Here is a 15,479-nt window from a genome sequence, read left to right as displayed (position 1 = left end):
AGAAGCTCTTCCCGTCCGGGCCCCAGTAACAAAATGGCGCCCAAATAACTGCTAATGAGGCCTGCAGGGGGGGGTCCGGAGCAAGCGGCGCTTGTGTCTGATGTCCGGCGCTGTCCGCCCCACAGTCCCGGGCGGCGCAGCAGGAAACGGGCGTCTAGCCCTCCGCGTGGATTCAGCCGGTCAGCCAGATGAAGAGAGCCTCCGCTCGATCCGCAGGGCACCCAGCGGGATGCCGTGCAGGGCCCCGCAGCGTAGGCGGGGCCGCAGGGTCGCCGTACTATCAGGACACCCCTCTACATGCGAGGTCTGCCGCCGGTTTCCGCCTCGGAGGTCCGGCGCGGAGCTGGTCTGACCGCGCCAGAGGCTATGGGGAGACCGGGGAGAATGTCCACTCGAGCCCGGGGCTTCACCCTGTGCAGCAGGCCGCTTCCAGAGTAGCCGCGCCGAGCGTCAGCAGAGCGGGCGGACAGGAGAAGCACCGCTCCGCTTCCAGGATGACACCCCCGGGGACCTCCGGTGCAAGTATCAGGTGGGTTGCGGTGGGGGAAAGTAGGATAATCAGCTTATTTTGAGGATTACGGACGGAGCTCTCGGGCTACACGTCCACCATCTTCGGCTTCAGGCCACGCCCCCCGCACACCCCCTTTAATATGGGAAAACGATCAGTCAACTCTCCCTGACCACCTTAACGAACCTGGGCATAATTTACTTTCTATAGCCAGATTAAGACTGTGAGAAGTTCCTGGGGCATACTCCTGCCTTAAAGCACCCGCCAGAGTTTGTCCCGAGGGACCAAGTCAGAAGCTCATTTGAGAGCAACAAACATGCTACCTCCACCGATCTACACCATCCTCGAAAACAGAAGCAAGAAACAAAAGACATGATTTACAGTGCTTGTTTAACAAAAATCCAGCTTGGTAAGGGGGCAGAACATCGTGGACATCAATCCATTCCCGAATCTTGCCCAGAAGAATACTACAAACATTTTCTATACACAATCAATTAAAATAATTGGTTGATAATTGCAAGGCAAGGATTTATCCCCTTTGTTATATATGGGGATACCTTCTGCTCCCTTCCAAGATTCTGGTATGGGGGTTCCTCTAAAGATGGCATTTGTCAGGATAAGAATATACCTGGTCCAGTTTTCCCTATCATGTAGGAAGACATCTGCTAGGATACCATTGGGCCAGGGGCCCTCCCTCTGGATATTGCATCCAAAGCTTGCGAGACGTCGGCAACTTCAAAGGGAGGGGCTGTCAGAGCGGCTACAAAATGACACTCACTGTACCCTCACTAGAGGTGATGCCCTGGTTAGAGGAATATAGAGCAGAGAAATGTTCCACTCATTCAATGGGGGCAATATGATTGTGCGAAGTGGGGCAGGAACCCAGCCTCCCCGATTTAACCAGAGATCAGAAGTTGGTGGAATCTTTGGATGAACATGCCCTCTTCCAAGTCCTGTCACCTTAATTGATCTCAGTCTCTTTTCTCCTGTATCTGTGCCTGTTTTACAACTTCCTAGCTAGGTGAATCTGCAGGATATCTTTAGATCTTTGTGCTACTCCCAGCTGCCAAAAGAAATGCCTACACTCCCCATTAAACCAAGTGTGGCTCTATTCCAATGCTTGCGAGTAACTGTAAAGTGATGAAGATTTAAAAAAAAAAAGGTCAAAGTGAAAGTCAGTGATAGCCACATCACCTCTTACGGTTAATGGTCCTGCAATCATTTCAGTTAGGCAGAGCTGGAAATCAATACCTGTTGCACTTAAAAGATCAGGGGACTCAGCAACTTGCGACCATTTTAAACAATGTGTATCATTAGTAGGGTATATGTCCCTGGTGCTAGCTGGGATTTGATGAATGGGTTCCAACTTGGAGCAGAGTGCGTTCATAGTGCGGCGCAATGGACCATGGTCTCTTTCAACCCTGGCCTCACCAAACATATCCTTGAAGTTCGACCACAGATGAAGATCGATTAAAATTTAATGAATAGGACTAGAATGAGATGAATTGTCAAATGTACAAGCCCCACTCATGGAAGATTTAGATCTCCTGTTCGCAGATCTCACCCAAAATTATAGGGACAAGAATTTTAACTGAGGACAGCCTCAATCCACTTGGTTATAGCAGGGTAGAGCAAGAAGTAGAACACCCCAAATCTCGTCCTCTTCTGCCTCCAGGCTATCCTCATTCATGTCTAACGGCTTGAAAGTAGTGTTAAAATCCCCTTCGAGCATTATATATGATTTGCCATGATGTTTCCCCAGGGACTCCTCGATGATTGCCAAAGTTGGTGATCCAAGACCTCCCTTGACCCCTCCACGTACACATTTGGCCACATGCATCAAAGTCCGTTTTTGCGATTCCTAATTTGCGATTTTTACCGAATCACAAATAAGGAATCGCAAAACGGGATGCATGATTAAAATTGCATAAAATTTGCGATTCGGTAAAAATCGCAATTTTTACCGAATCGCAAATATTATGCAATTTCCATTTTGCGATTTCGCAATTCCCATTGATTCCTATGGGCCAAAAGGCCCATAGGAATCAATGGGAATTGCGAATTCGCAAATTAGAATTCGCAAAATGTTGATGCATTCCATGGGTGCAGGGGGGGGTCCTTTGGACCCCCCCTGCACCCCTGAAATTTATTTTGAAGTGCATGTTTCAAACACACATGTCCTACGGACATGTGTGTCTGTAACATGACAGTGTTTTAAAATGCAAATTAGAGCATTTTAACACTTTTTCGCAAATTACCACGAGGTTCAACCTCGTGGTAATTTGCACCCATGATTTGCGAATTCGCAATTTTAAAATTAATCATGCATTGCTTTTAAGGAATCGCAATTTTGCGATTCCTTAAAAGCAATCGCATTTTTGGAATTCGCTAAAAATAGCGATTTCACCAAAAATGCTTGATGCATCCCAGAAACCTATTTAGAAATCGCAAACGCCCTATTTTACCGAATCGCACCGTTTGCGATTCCTAAAAAGCTTGATGCATGTGGGCCATTGTGTGTAAATATTGATGGAACTTGAGTTTTCTATCCTAATTCGGACAGCAAGGATGTCAGGGGAATCTACATAAAGCTATTTGATTTTTAGGTCCAGATTTAACCGAATCCAGATTGTTAAGCCACTATCCGGTCTAGCCACGGGACTGCGTGAAAGTTGGGTCCAGAGGCCAAGTTTCCTGGAAAAAGCAGATGTTATTTGCCTCAATAAAGTTGTTCCACTCCCGGGAAGTCGTTTTAATTTTCAAGCTGCTTATATTTCAAGCGACAAATGAAACCATATCAGAGCCCAGGGCAGGAGTGGGCAGAGAAAAGGAACCCTGTGATGTCAAGGCCTCATCATTCGAGATAACCCTGGCATGAGTGGCAGGCCCTAAATATGAGAGACTAACATATTGGTCACTACATCCAGCTGGAAGAATATTGTCAAAAGCAAGAGTAAGGCAAGTTGGAGAACAGTCAATTGTACACTTATCAAAAGGACCCAGCAACATTAGATTGTCTTGAAAGGAAGGGTTTGTAGTGGAGTCTGTCAATCAGTTGACCTCATAGGCGAATCCGCCACTAGAACAGGAGAAGGGGTACACCCATCCTTTGTTAAACAGAGTGGTGGTCCGCAAGGTTCTCCACTAAGTCCCTAGAAAGAAAGATCAACTCAATAGCTAGAGTCCGATTGGGGATGCCTAATGGCTTCAAGGATATCCTCTCAATGATGAAGCGACAGCCTCTCTCCTTACTAATCCAGTGGATGGATTTGTTTATTAGATAATCTTCACCTTCTTATATTGGGTTTGGTTACATTAGGGAATGTTAGTCATGAGAATTGAGCATCTGCTTTGTGAAATTATAGGGACCTTCTTAAGAGGACCATGCTTTGGAGATACTCGAGTTCTCTTAATGGGACCAAATCCCTACTTGCGTTCAAGAGCGTTTCACGCAGGGTGTGTAAAATTTGAAGTGCCCACTGGTTGAACCGGCATGGTGGTGTCCCATTCCCCCACCCTATTTGCTAGCTCTGAGTGTTTTCACCTAGGTCTATGGTCATTTAAGTGCAAGGGGTTGTCATTCTCTAAAGGTTTACAGACCCTACTCAGGGGCTACTTCTGTGGGCAAAGTGCACTGCATATTTCACAACCACTAGCAGTTCTTTTAGCTTGCACTTAATTATTTGTCAAGGCTAATCGTTGCACTAACATAGTTTTACGTCCCCAGCCTCCTTTTTTATTTCAACAAGCTGTTGGGCAAAGTGAGCGGGTTCATTTGCTGCTGCAGGCAACATAGTTTGTGCTGAGTGAAAACCTACACTAGGTTCCTGCAGGGTAGAGGCTGTATCAGTGCAGCAGAGGGAGAAAACCATTATTCCGTGTATTGAGTATGAATGTCCAACATCATTCTGCTCATTTGTGGCCTTAGCTTTATCTCAAACAGGAGATGTTTGTATCAAGGATGAAATATTAGCTTTAATTTTAATTTTGCTGGGATGACCTTTAAAATATCTATGCATGCTCAAGGCCTGAGAATTGCCCTGGCTAGCTAGCCCAGAAGTTGAATTGGTGTCTCGAGAAGCTGATGACTTGGGAATTGTGCCTGAGTTATTGCAAAGAGCATCTTTATTAGTGCAGAGACCCTAATTGTGATTGAGGCATCATGTCTGGGCCAATAAGGGACTCGACTTCCTCTATCAGGAGATCAGTCTCCTTTAGTGTGCAATTGCCAGCATTAGTTGCACTTTTATCGTGTTTAGTAGTACCCGACGATGCATCTAACGCTTTCCGTTTGCCCACAGTTAGAATAAGGTGTGGCTAATTCACTTCAGTAAATAAGTGTACAAAACACCAAGCTTCGCTAATGAAGGGAGCGACGAGGGCAACGAACAATCAGCTAATAGACAATAAGCAATAATACCAGCCTGATAGATACAACCGGCTATCTTTTTAGTTTTAAACAAAGATTTTATTTTTGAAAAAATGCAACCAAGTACAAACAGTCAGATAAGTACCAGAAGACAATTAAACTTCGAGGGAGCACATTTTCATGCTATGTAGAAACAAGATGTAAGAAAAGAAAGTCATTGCATATAGAACTATTTTTATGACTTATGAAAAGGAGAAAGGAGGGAAAAAAGAAAACAAGAGCAAAAGAGGCACAAATAACGTGATTAAATATCTACATAAGAAGGTAAAAGCGCCTAATACGCTACAAAAAGTATCTGACGTTATAAGGAATAATTGCTGTAAAACAAAATAGGATAACAGTCAAGAGGGAATAAGAAGGACATTATATAATTATATACACAAGCAAACAGTATATCATTATAAACGTTTCACGGCGGTTTGGGGTATAAACGTTTCACGGCGGTTTGGGGACTTCTGCCGATGAAGAACACAAATGGTATGTGTTATGTAGTGGGGCCCTAGGCCCACATGGTGGAAGGACTGCGACACAGACACCAGTTAGGTAGATGGTTAGTGAGCCACGAGCACGTGCGCTCGGCTCCTTTTATTAACTGTGTCACGTGATGTCGTGACATCAGTGGTGGGTAGGTGTTTAGTGTAGCTTTACAATTTAACCCTTGCCTGTGACTGCTAGGACACAACAGTATGTCCCTTAAAATGCCTTGGTAATTCGATCTCTGATCAGAAAGCTAACAAGGGAGGCCCAGCCCAGTCTCCTCCGGGATCTGACAGGTGCGGGCGGGCCTGCCTTTGGCCCGCGCGCAGCCCACGCCCGTCCGGCGCAGCAGGACTGCAGTGCGCCTGATATTGCGCTGATGGAATGAGATTCAGGTGGGGTGGCTCAGGGGATTGTGGGACCTGAAGTCCTCAGCAGCAGCTGGAGTGCCCGCAGCAGCCAATCCCTACGGGTGCCCTTGACCACGTTGAGACAGGGTTATGCAAATCTGTGCAGGTGTCCTCTTAGCGGCAGGAACAGTCTCACCCCAAGGCAAGAATCAAAATGTGAAGCGGATGAACATAATTACAATTGAAACAAGCTTCCTGATATATGTATAAGTATGTTTATTAATATATTTAGTTAGAACACATTCCTGTGTAAAACTCTATTTTAAAGAAGATGGAAGCTATGGAAGCTATCTCTGTCACTCATTCAGGATTCCCCCTTTCGGACAGTACCTCCCAACAGGCTCCGCAAGCCACTGTCAAACTGATGTCATAATAGTTTATTTCCACTGCTGTTGTCCTGCTTACTTCGAATCTTCCACGGTGCAGGTGTAAAATTGTAACATGTATCGATATTTTTCATTCCGTCAATGGATTTATTCATTCAGAGAAAGTCTTATTGTTACAGGTTTCATATTTGCTCAAACATCTCCACGGACATTAGCATAGAGAATGTTGAATAATTATTTAAGAAATGGGATAGTGCTTAGGTGTTAAGGTAAAGTTATTTATTTTTCTCATTTTCTGGTTTGATAGGGAAATTACACTTTAGCTCATATCATGATGAATTTGCAGTATTGCTATTTTTCTATGCAAGAATTGTATATATTTTGGGGAATGAGCGAGATAATTTTTTTTCTTACTGATTTTGCTGCCCAGTTGGACTTAGAATATTTTCAGAATTTTGCCTACTCTTTATAACTTTGGGTCAGTAAGCTGTCATAGCAGGTATTCTGTATTGCTAATTTTTTATTTTTGTAATAAGAAAAAAGTAACTTTTTATTAATCTAGAACTCAATTATTGATTGGAGTCAATTGCCTAATAAGCTGTATTCCTCTGCTAGTTTGATGTTTGTTAAGGTGCCTTAAGGCAGGGACACATTGCCTCATGAAATTGAGGTTCAACCCTATTTCCTATCCAGTTTACTGTGGGAGGATCAGTTGAGGTACATTTCAGGGTATTTAAATTTTGGGGTACCTCTTTGCTCCCACTATTCTATTGTCTTTAGACCCTACCTGGAACTTGGCATACCTACTTCTTCGAACAGCAGCAATTCCGATCCTCATCTAATATTGTCCCTTCTTAATTTTATTATTATTATTAATATTGAGTCTTGTATAGCGCGTGGTTACCCTTGGGCATCCCAGCGCTCGTCCAGAGTACACACCAAAACAGCAGAGCACTAAGCAGGGAACAGATGAGTCTTTAAAAGTTTGCGAAATCGCAAGGTGCCAGTTTCGGAGCGAAGGGCATGCGGAAGAGAGTTCCATAATGCTGCCACGTTGACGGAAAATCTTCTACCGCCAGTCCTGGCTTTTTTTACTTTCGCGACTTGCAAGAGATGTTGGTGGTCTGAGCGGAGGGCGCGAGAGGCCTTATAAGGTTGGACCATACTCCGCAGGATAGGGGGCCCTTTTCCCTGCAAGATTTTGTGAGTCATGCAGAGTGCTTTAAACTTCACCCTCTCTCTCACAGGGAGCCAGTGGAGCGCCTTCAACGCAGGTCGGGCTGACTGCCGCCTGGGAAGGTCCGTCAAAAGCCTGGCGGCAGCATTTTGCACTTGTTGCAATTTGTTTAGAGTTGATTCTGGAGCCCCCAGAAACAGCGCATTGCTGTAGTCCAGCCGTGAAATGATGAGACCCTGGATTAGTAACCTCCTAGTGGCCATCGGGAGGAGGGGTAGGATCTTCCGGGCTGACCGGAGCAGGCCGAAACACACGCCTGCGGTCTTTTTTGCGTGTGTCTTTAGGTCTCGCCTGGACATCGCATCCGTAGGATGCGTCCAGGCTGGAGACTTATAGTCGTCTGACACGGGGGAATGAGGGACACGAAACTGTGACGAGCGGCTGGATTGAGCTGCGTGCACGCGCGTCAACATTCACGCATGCGCACATCACAGCCACACGCATACACAGCACTCACGCATGCGCACATACACACGCATACACAGGCACACCCCCGTCACCTACACGCATACACAGAGACCCCTCCACACACACCAGCCCCTCTCCTCTCGGCTCCACACACACGCACACGCATTTACACTTACACAGACACGCAGGCACCCAGACAGGCAACCCCCCCCCGTCACACACACGCATACACACAGACTCCAGGACACATACACATACACACACACATGCACGCTCACACACATACACACGCGCCGCCGCGCGCGCACACAGATGCCCCCCCCCCCCCCCCCAACAAGGCGAAGCCCCACTCACCGGCATCCTCAGTGCAGCGGCTCCCACCGGCAGCAAGACTCTTCTTCCCTTCTTCGGCACCGGGGCGCAGGGTAGGCTCCTGCCTGCTCCGGTGCGCCAAACAATCGCGGCTCTTCCGTGGGAGGCGGGGTAGGCTCCCGCCCTCCTACTTCCGGTTGTCCCGCCCGGCCTGCCTGACTTCCTGTTCGCAGGCCGGCGCAAAACGAAAGCGGGAGTCCGCCGTAATTGCTTACCTTAGGGCATAGCTTTCCAAACTATGTGTCGCGACACGGTACTGTGTCGCCTGACATGTATGGGTGTGTCGCGCAACGGGGCTCTAATCAAGCATGTCCTTCTATCTGTCTGTCTGTTTAAAACTTAAGACTTAAAGATTTAAGACAGACATACTTTATCGTGCATCAGTGAGGCTGAGGCAGAAAAGGAGCGTGTGTGCGCGGCGGTTTCCTTTGCCGCGCGCGTTGATTGGTGAATGCGCAGTGAGTATTTTTTATAAAACTGTAAAATACTTTAATCAAATGCGCATCACGACGTCTGCGCATGTCCGTGACTTGGTATGATACAAGGAGGCAGGAGAGGAGAGTGTGCGAGCGGCCGGTTTCCTTTGCCGTGCATGTTGTTTTGCCAAGCGTGTTGTTCGTTGAGGGTGGAATGCGCAGTGAGTTTTTTATGAGAAAATTATTAGGTACAATTGCACGGACTTGATTCCTGGAGTACACCCTGTCCACGCACAGAGGACTCCTGAGCCGTGGATGGATCTGGTTTCCCAGGCGACCTATGGCCGGGTTGTGTGCCTGGCCCTCTCCATCAAGTCTTCGTCTGATCTGTTTTGATAAGGACGGGTCGGGTGGGTTCGTTGTTATGGGTGATTGATTTTTTTTTTTGTAAGTACATTCCTCCAAGATACAGTGAAGCGTTTAGTACTTTGGTATTGCGGGTACATTTTGTCTCTTACCTCGTAGCTTCTAATCTACGGCCTTGTGCTGTTGCAGGAACATATCATTTTGCCATTTTGTTCAGACATTGACCAAGCTTAGCTCCTCTGACATAAACCAGTGCACGCAGAAGAGGTACCCGTTTTATGCCACAAAAGGAACAGTAATGATAAATGAGGACAAAATTACAAGTGAACAAAATACAACAGCAAACGTTAAGTTACATGAGGCAAACGTGACAAATGTGAGCAAACAAAATACAAGAGGTAAAAAACGGTGCATTACAGGAGGAACTTAAACCAGGGAGTCTGCTGTACTGTTGTGGGAGGGGAGCTGCAGTGTGCCGTGTCAATGGGATACCCTGGGTGTACAATAGGCAGCGATTGCAGCTCCCTGCTCCAGCTGTAGACAGTGTACGTGTGTGGGGGGCGGGGCGGGCTGTAGTGAAACACCAGCTTGAAGAAAGAAGGAAGAGGGTGACAGAGAGGGGTGATCTGCTGTGCCACACACTCTATCCTTGAGCTGTCGGTGGTCAGCCATGCCTACTCTGAGCACAACCACTGCCTGTCTGAGGCCATCCATGCCTGCTATGAGCTCAATATCACGCCCGATGCACAGTCTGTCCGAGGGCAGTCATGCCTGCTAGGTGCTAAATAACACACACTATGCACAGCCTTTCCGAGGTCAGACATGCCTCGTTCTTGAAAGATACTATCCATTATGGCATAATGCATGTTGTAATCAGCGCACTGCTCAGAAAATGCTCATTGAATGCATTTCATTCTATGTAACATCCCAGTACAAAGCGTGCAGCAGCTAAATAAGCAATCCCAAAGTTTTTTGAAAAGGGAATGCATTCAGGGGTGCATATGGATCTATGGCTCTTCTGCGCTTAATGTTGTTTACAGCTATTGCTAAAGCGGGCAGTTTGTGAGTGTGCTTCATAAATGATGCATATTTTAGTTCAAAGCTGTTCTACCTACTTATCAAAAAATAGCATAGGACCCTGAATGTAGCTCAAAGAGTGGAGACCGGGCATGCTGCTAATCTAGGTTCAGGCAGACGAAGCACGTGTGAGAGCGGCGCTCGCGGTAGCCTGCTGTCTGGTCCTGGTCTGGCCAATCCACGGCGGGTGTTCAAGGCCCTTCCAAATTCATCTGTGATTCCTCTGCAATAGCTGCTGTTTGTCCTGCGTATTCCACCAGTCAGATGGGGTCTGTGCACTTCGGAGGCTGGTGCTGAGTGTAACGGTGAGCAGGAGGGGCCTTTAGCCAGTATCAGCTTTTTCTGCCTTACACCCTACTGAAATTTGTATATGTGCCCCTTTCCCCACTGCAGCCTCTCTGTTGTACCTATCTCCCCCCTGCCAGCCCCCTGCCAGCCCTCTGAGCCCCTCCACCCCCAGAGCTCCTGTGTGTAACTGCCTAGCCCAGCCTGTTTAACTCCAAGGCCTGCCACCCTTTTGCTTGTGCTCTGCCTTATCTCATCAGCGCATCCCCTCTATGAGCTAATTGTAGTGCTTATGTGAGGCAAAAACCTAACCTTGCTCACACCCAGTTTTTCCAGTCACTGTCTTTGTTAGAACAGATTCACAATTGCTTTATTAACTCTCCTGCTTTCTCAAATTTGCTTGGAAATGCACCATTTGCCCACTATTTGGAGGTTTGGGCTTGCTCGCTGCGCTCGCTCTCTTACCGTGTCCCGAGTTGAAAATTCTCCAAAAGGTGTGTCACCAACATGAAAAGTTTGGAAAGCTGTGCCTTAGGGAGTAGGGTAAACTCAAAGGTATGCCAGTATCCCAGGGGAGTCTGCAATAAAACAATTTGTCTCTTTTAGGTAAGCGATTAAACTAAGGTTTAGAGTCAAGTAGATTATACTATATGGGCTGGGAAGTTCGAGCGCTTACCTTCAGAGTGCAATGCCTCCGTGGGGAATGATGCCCATGTGTTTACTGCCGGATCACAGATACTACAAGCATACTGAATGAGACGCCAGATATGCGTGCCTCCAATTGGGGGAAAGGGTAGTAGGACTACCGGTTTTGGCCGCCATCTTGGAGTGGGGTCATATTCCTTGCAGATAACTAGATAAATCAAGGGAAGAAATCCGCCATCTTCAAGGATGGAACAAAGTTTATACTGTGGGTCTGTCACAGTTAGTTGCTAGGTGCCAAGTGCATATTTGATCAATTGAAACGGCGGAACGGCGCAGTGATAGTGAAGGTGCTAATTTATATAAAGCTAATTGTAGAAAAATGATTGTATTGATGGCAAAGATGCAACAATGGTTAAGTTACTCAATGATTACAAACAAACAACAAACAAATAACTTGCATTGATTAATTCATGTTAATGTTCATTGTGAGTATGGACGATGCCGTGAGGGCAACTCAAGTCTCTCAAGCTGAATACTGAGTGCGTGCAGAATGACAGTGCGTGCAGAGTGACAGTGCGTACAGAGTGCGTGCAGAGTGACAGTGAGTGCAGACTGACAGTGAGTGCAGAGTGACAGTGAGTGCAGAGTGACAGTGAGTGCAGAGTGACAGTGAGTGCAGAGTGACAGTGAGTGCAGAGTGACAGTGAGTGCAGAGTGCGTGCAGAGTGACAGTGAGTGCAGAGTGACAGTGAGTGCAGAGTGACAGTGAGTGCAGAGTGACAGTGAGTGCAGAGTGAGTGCAGAGTGACAGTGAGTGCAGAGTGCGTGCAGAGTGACAGTGAGTGCAGAGTGACAGTGAGTGCAGAGTGACAGTGAGTGCAGAGTGACAGTGAGTGCAGAGTGAGTGCAGAGTGACAGTGCGTGCAGAGTGACAGTGCGTGCAGAGTGACAGTGAGTGCAGAGTGACAGTGAGTGCAGAGTGACAGTGAGTACAGTCACTCAGCACCACCACATTATCAGTCAGAACCACCACAGCATCACTCAGAACCACCACAGCACCACTCAGCACCACCACAGCATCACTCAGCATCACTCAGCACCACCACAGCACCACCATAGCACCACTCAGCATCACCACTGCATCACTCAGCATCACCACAGCCCCATTCAGCACCACCACAGCATCACTCAGCACCACCACAGCACAAATATGTTCTCTCAATGTTTCAAGCTTTATTACAAATGTCACAAAAAGATGTTAATATTTCACTTCTGTTCTTGGATTTTGTTACAATAAAATACACTGAACATAATCTTCACAAAAGTTATTTACAAAAGTTTAAGCTATTGCCATTATAAATTACAATCACTTTTATTAAGTATTAAAAAAAATTAAAAGCCATTGTTATTTGTAATATCAATACATCTAAGTCACGTAAATACAAATGTTGCATTACAAATGCTATAGGTGTCACATTTGCGAAAGTTATAACTATTGGCATTGTAAATGACAAAGCTATTAATTTAGCTATTTTCAAAACCAACACATAAATGAACGTTTGGTGAATTTCCATTAAAATATTTGACTTTTTTACTAAGATATTATTATACTGTTTTATGCAAACAAAATTTAGATACTGCATAAATAACTTTAATAAAACATATTTTATATGAAGCTTTTTATGTAAAAAAAAAATATAGCATAAAGCAAAAAACAATTGCCATTTACAATGCTAATAGCTCAAACTTAAATAATGCGAGACCTATTGCATTGCAAATGCTTGTTTTAATTTTGGACTCCTTCTAATGATCTATGTTTATTGGGAAGTGAACAGTTGTAAAGCTCTAAACCATATGTTTGTAATACTATGTCCTATGTAATGATCAGCTATGTTGTAATTTTGGAACTTTATAACGATCGTTGTCTATTGTAATGCGCTCTAGCACCTTTGGGTATTTTCTCCACTAGTTAAAAATGCATAAATAAATAGACCTAAATTTGTTTTGAGGGAGTGCGTGGGGTGAGCTAAGAAGTCAACCAATGGAGGCGGGACTAACACTTCAAGCGATCTGGCCTAGCCTTAAAAACAATACAAGTAAATAGGATGCTAAATAGGACATTTTGAACACATTGGGCAAACCGGATAGGATTCCAACAAACATGTTTTAGTGAATTTGAGAATGTTTACTGGCTAGAGAAAGAGGTCTTTAAAAAGTTATTGAGTGATTTGAAATCTAAAAAGCAGTTTTTATTACAGATCGAAGTACGAAAACTTTAGCACCAGTTTTCGCAAAGTTATTTAAAGATTATGGCCCTTTTTGCCAATTCTCTGAAAATTCCTTCTGTGAAATGGCTGAGTGCTCAAAATGTTTTTAATTCCATCTTCAAATAGACTCTCCTGTCTGTTGACCAAACTGCAGCATATTCTTGTTTGAGGCTGCTCGCCTGTACAGGCCCAGAATATTGAGCATAGTGGGTTAAAACCCCCAGATTTCATGCTGTGTGTCTGGCAAGTCTCTGGTTTGATTCCTAATGCATCTTCCATTCCCCCTGAGTTTTGATAAGTGACCGCCAATTAGTTGGCAATATTACCGCCTATGAATTACTCTGTGAGGAGTCTGTACTATTCTAAAAATAAAATTGATGCAGTTAGTACGCCACATTGAAGAGTTCTTATATGAGATACTGAGTTACGTCTAAGCAGGAAGCCACCAGGCCTAAAGAACTGGCAAAAAATGTAGTTGCCTTGAAATAACTTCGCAATGAATAGTATTGTAGCAGGCAAAGGGTGCAACTATTCTCTCAAGTTCCACAACACATGGAATGTGTGCCCGATGAGGAATGCCCTGAAAAGAACCCACTTCAACAGAAGTAATGCTTCTTAATCGAATATGGGCCTGATTTTTTAGTTCGGTGGACGGGTTACTCAATCAAAAATGTGACAGATATGCCATCTTCTGTATTACAAGTGCAATTGGATATAATGCACTTGTAATACAGTGGATGGGATAGCAGTCACATTTTCGACAGAGTAACTTCTTCGTCAACCTCTGAATCAGACCCTATGTTATAACAACAACAACCATGCTTTCACTTCTGTTCTTAAGTACTCATGAATCCTCAAATCAAATCCTGCCAGGGCAATGTGCATTATAAAATGCAACATTTGTTACTGCTTTTGACAGCCATCATGGCTAGCATCCCCACTTAGTTAGCAGAAAAGCGCACCATCGCTAGTGGTTCTAAGCATACACGCAGATAGGACTCCATCAGACTGCAGATCAAAAAGTGTGAAAAGGGAAAAAAAGCATGGCAGCAGTCTTTTACATCCATGCACCCTGGATGTGGAATAACATCGCTGGATCCATCAGGCTGTCCCACTGCTGCTGCAATGTAGGAATAGTTGAAGGCGCACATCTTTAAAGACAGTACTGGGCTTGAGTCAAGGGTAAACGCAGGTAGAGGCCGTCTACCCCCAATTTTCAGAGGGTAGACGGTGTCTACCCTGCTGCAAGCTGGTAGCTTTCAAATTCACTGAAATATGCTGAACTTGTCCCAATGTAATTTTCTGACCCGGGACACTTTTAGCAGCGCCTGCACATTGTCTGCTTTTGATGAGAGCAGCAACGTACAAACAGGCGGGGAAGGGGCTTATCAGATTCCAGCTTCGCCCATAACAAAGGCCGAGGTTAAGGGGCCATAGGCCTCTTTTTGTTGGAGTATCCTGGCTGGGAGCTAACGGGACCATCACACCTAGATGCAATAGAGGTGAAACAAAGGCTCACATCTTATCACTTCACAGGAGAGAAAGGATTTTGACTTTATTCAGTCCCCGTATATAAGATATATGCATGCACTGTAAGAAGGTCAGATGTGTTGGTCAACCCACTATTTACACAAATAACCATTTAAATACCACTATTTTGTTTTATTTCTTCTGTAGTGCTTTAGCACCACAGTAGTGCTAAAATGCTATAAAAGTAATGAAACAAAATAGTGGTAATTACATTGTTATTTTTGTATGTGTGATGTAAAGCGCTCAGACACCCTACATTGGGATGATTAGTGCTACTACTCATCCCAATGCAGGGTGTCAGAGCGCTTTACATCACACATACAGATTATACATTGCCAATAAATCATATGTTTGTACATCAATATAAAGGATATTGTGAGGAAGTGGCCGTTTTAGAGGACAATCGTACCTTGCCATGGACTAAAAGTGGACTGCAACACCCACAATCCTTTACTGTCTCTCCTCAGGAAGACGGGAGCGCTGAGTACCGTAACCCGGAAGAGGAGGAGGAACTACCCGGATGTGGTACGGCAGAACGAATGACAGAACGCCATAAAGAGGCAAGGGCGGAGACAACCGTCGTCCACGCCGAAGACGGAGAAAGGAGTGCAGAGAAGGAGACCGAAGACGCGGGACCCGAGGAGACCCAGTTCAGCCCCGAACAGTACGTCGAAGACGACAGCTGGTGCGAGGACTGGTGGTGTCCGGTGGATGCTGGAGAGCGGC

This window comes from Lissotriton vulgaris, chromosome 3_1 (assembly GCF_964263255.1).
Source record: "Lissotriton vulgaris chromosome 3_1, aLisVul1.2, whole genome shotgun sequence".
Lineage (NCBI taxonomy): Eukaryota > Metazoa > Chordata > Amphibia > Caudata > Salamandridae > Lissotriton > Lissotriton vulgaris.
This window is presented reverse-complemented; position numbering follows the sequence as displayed.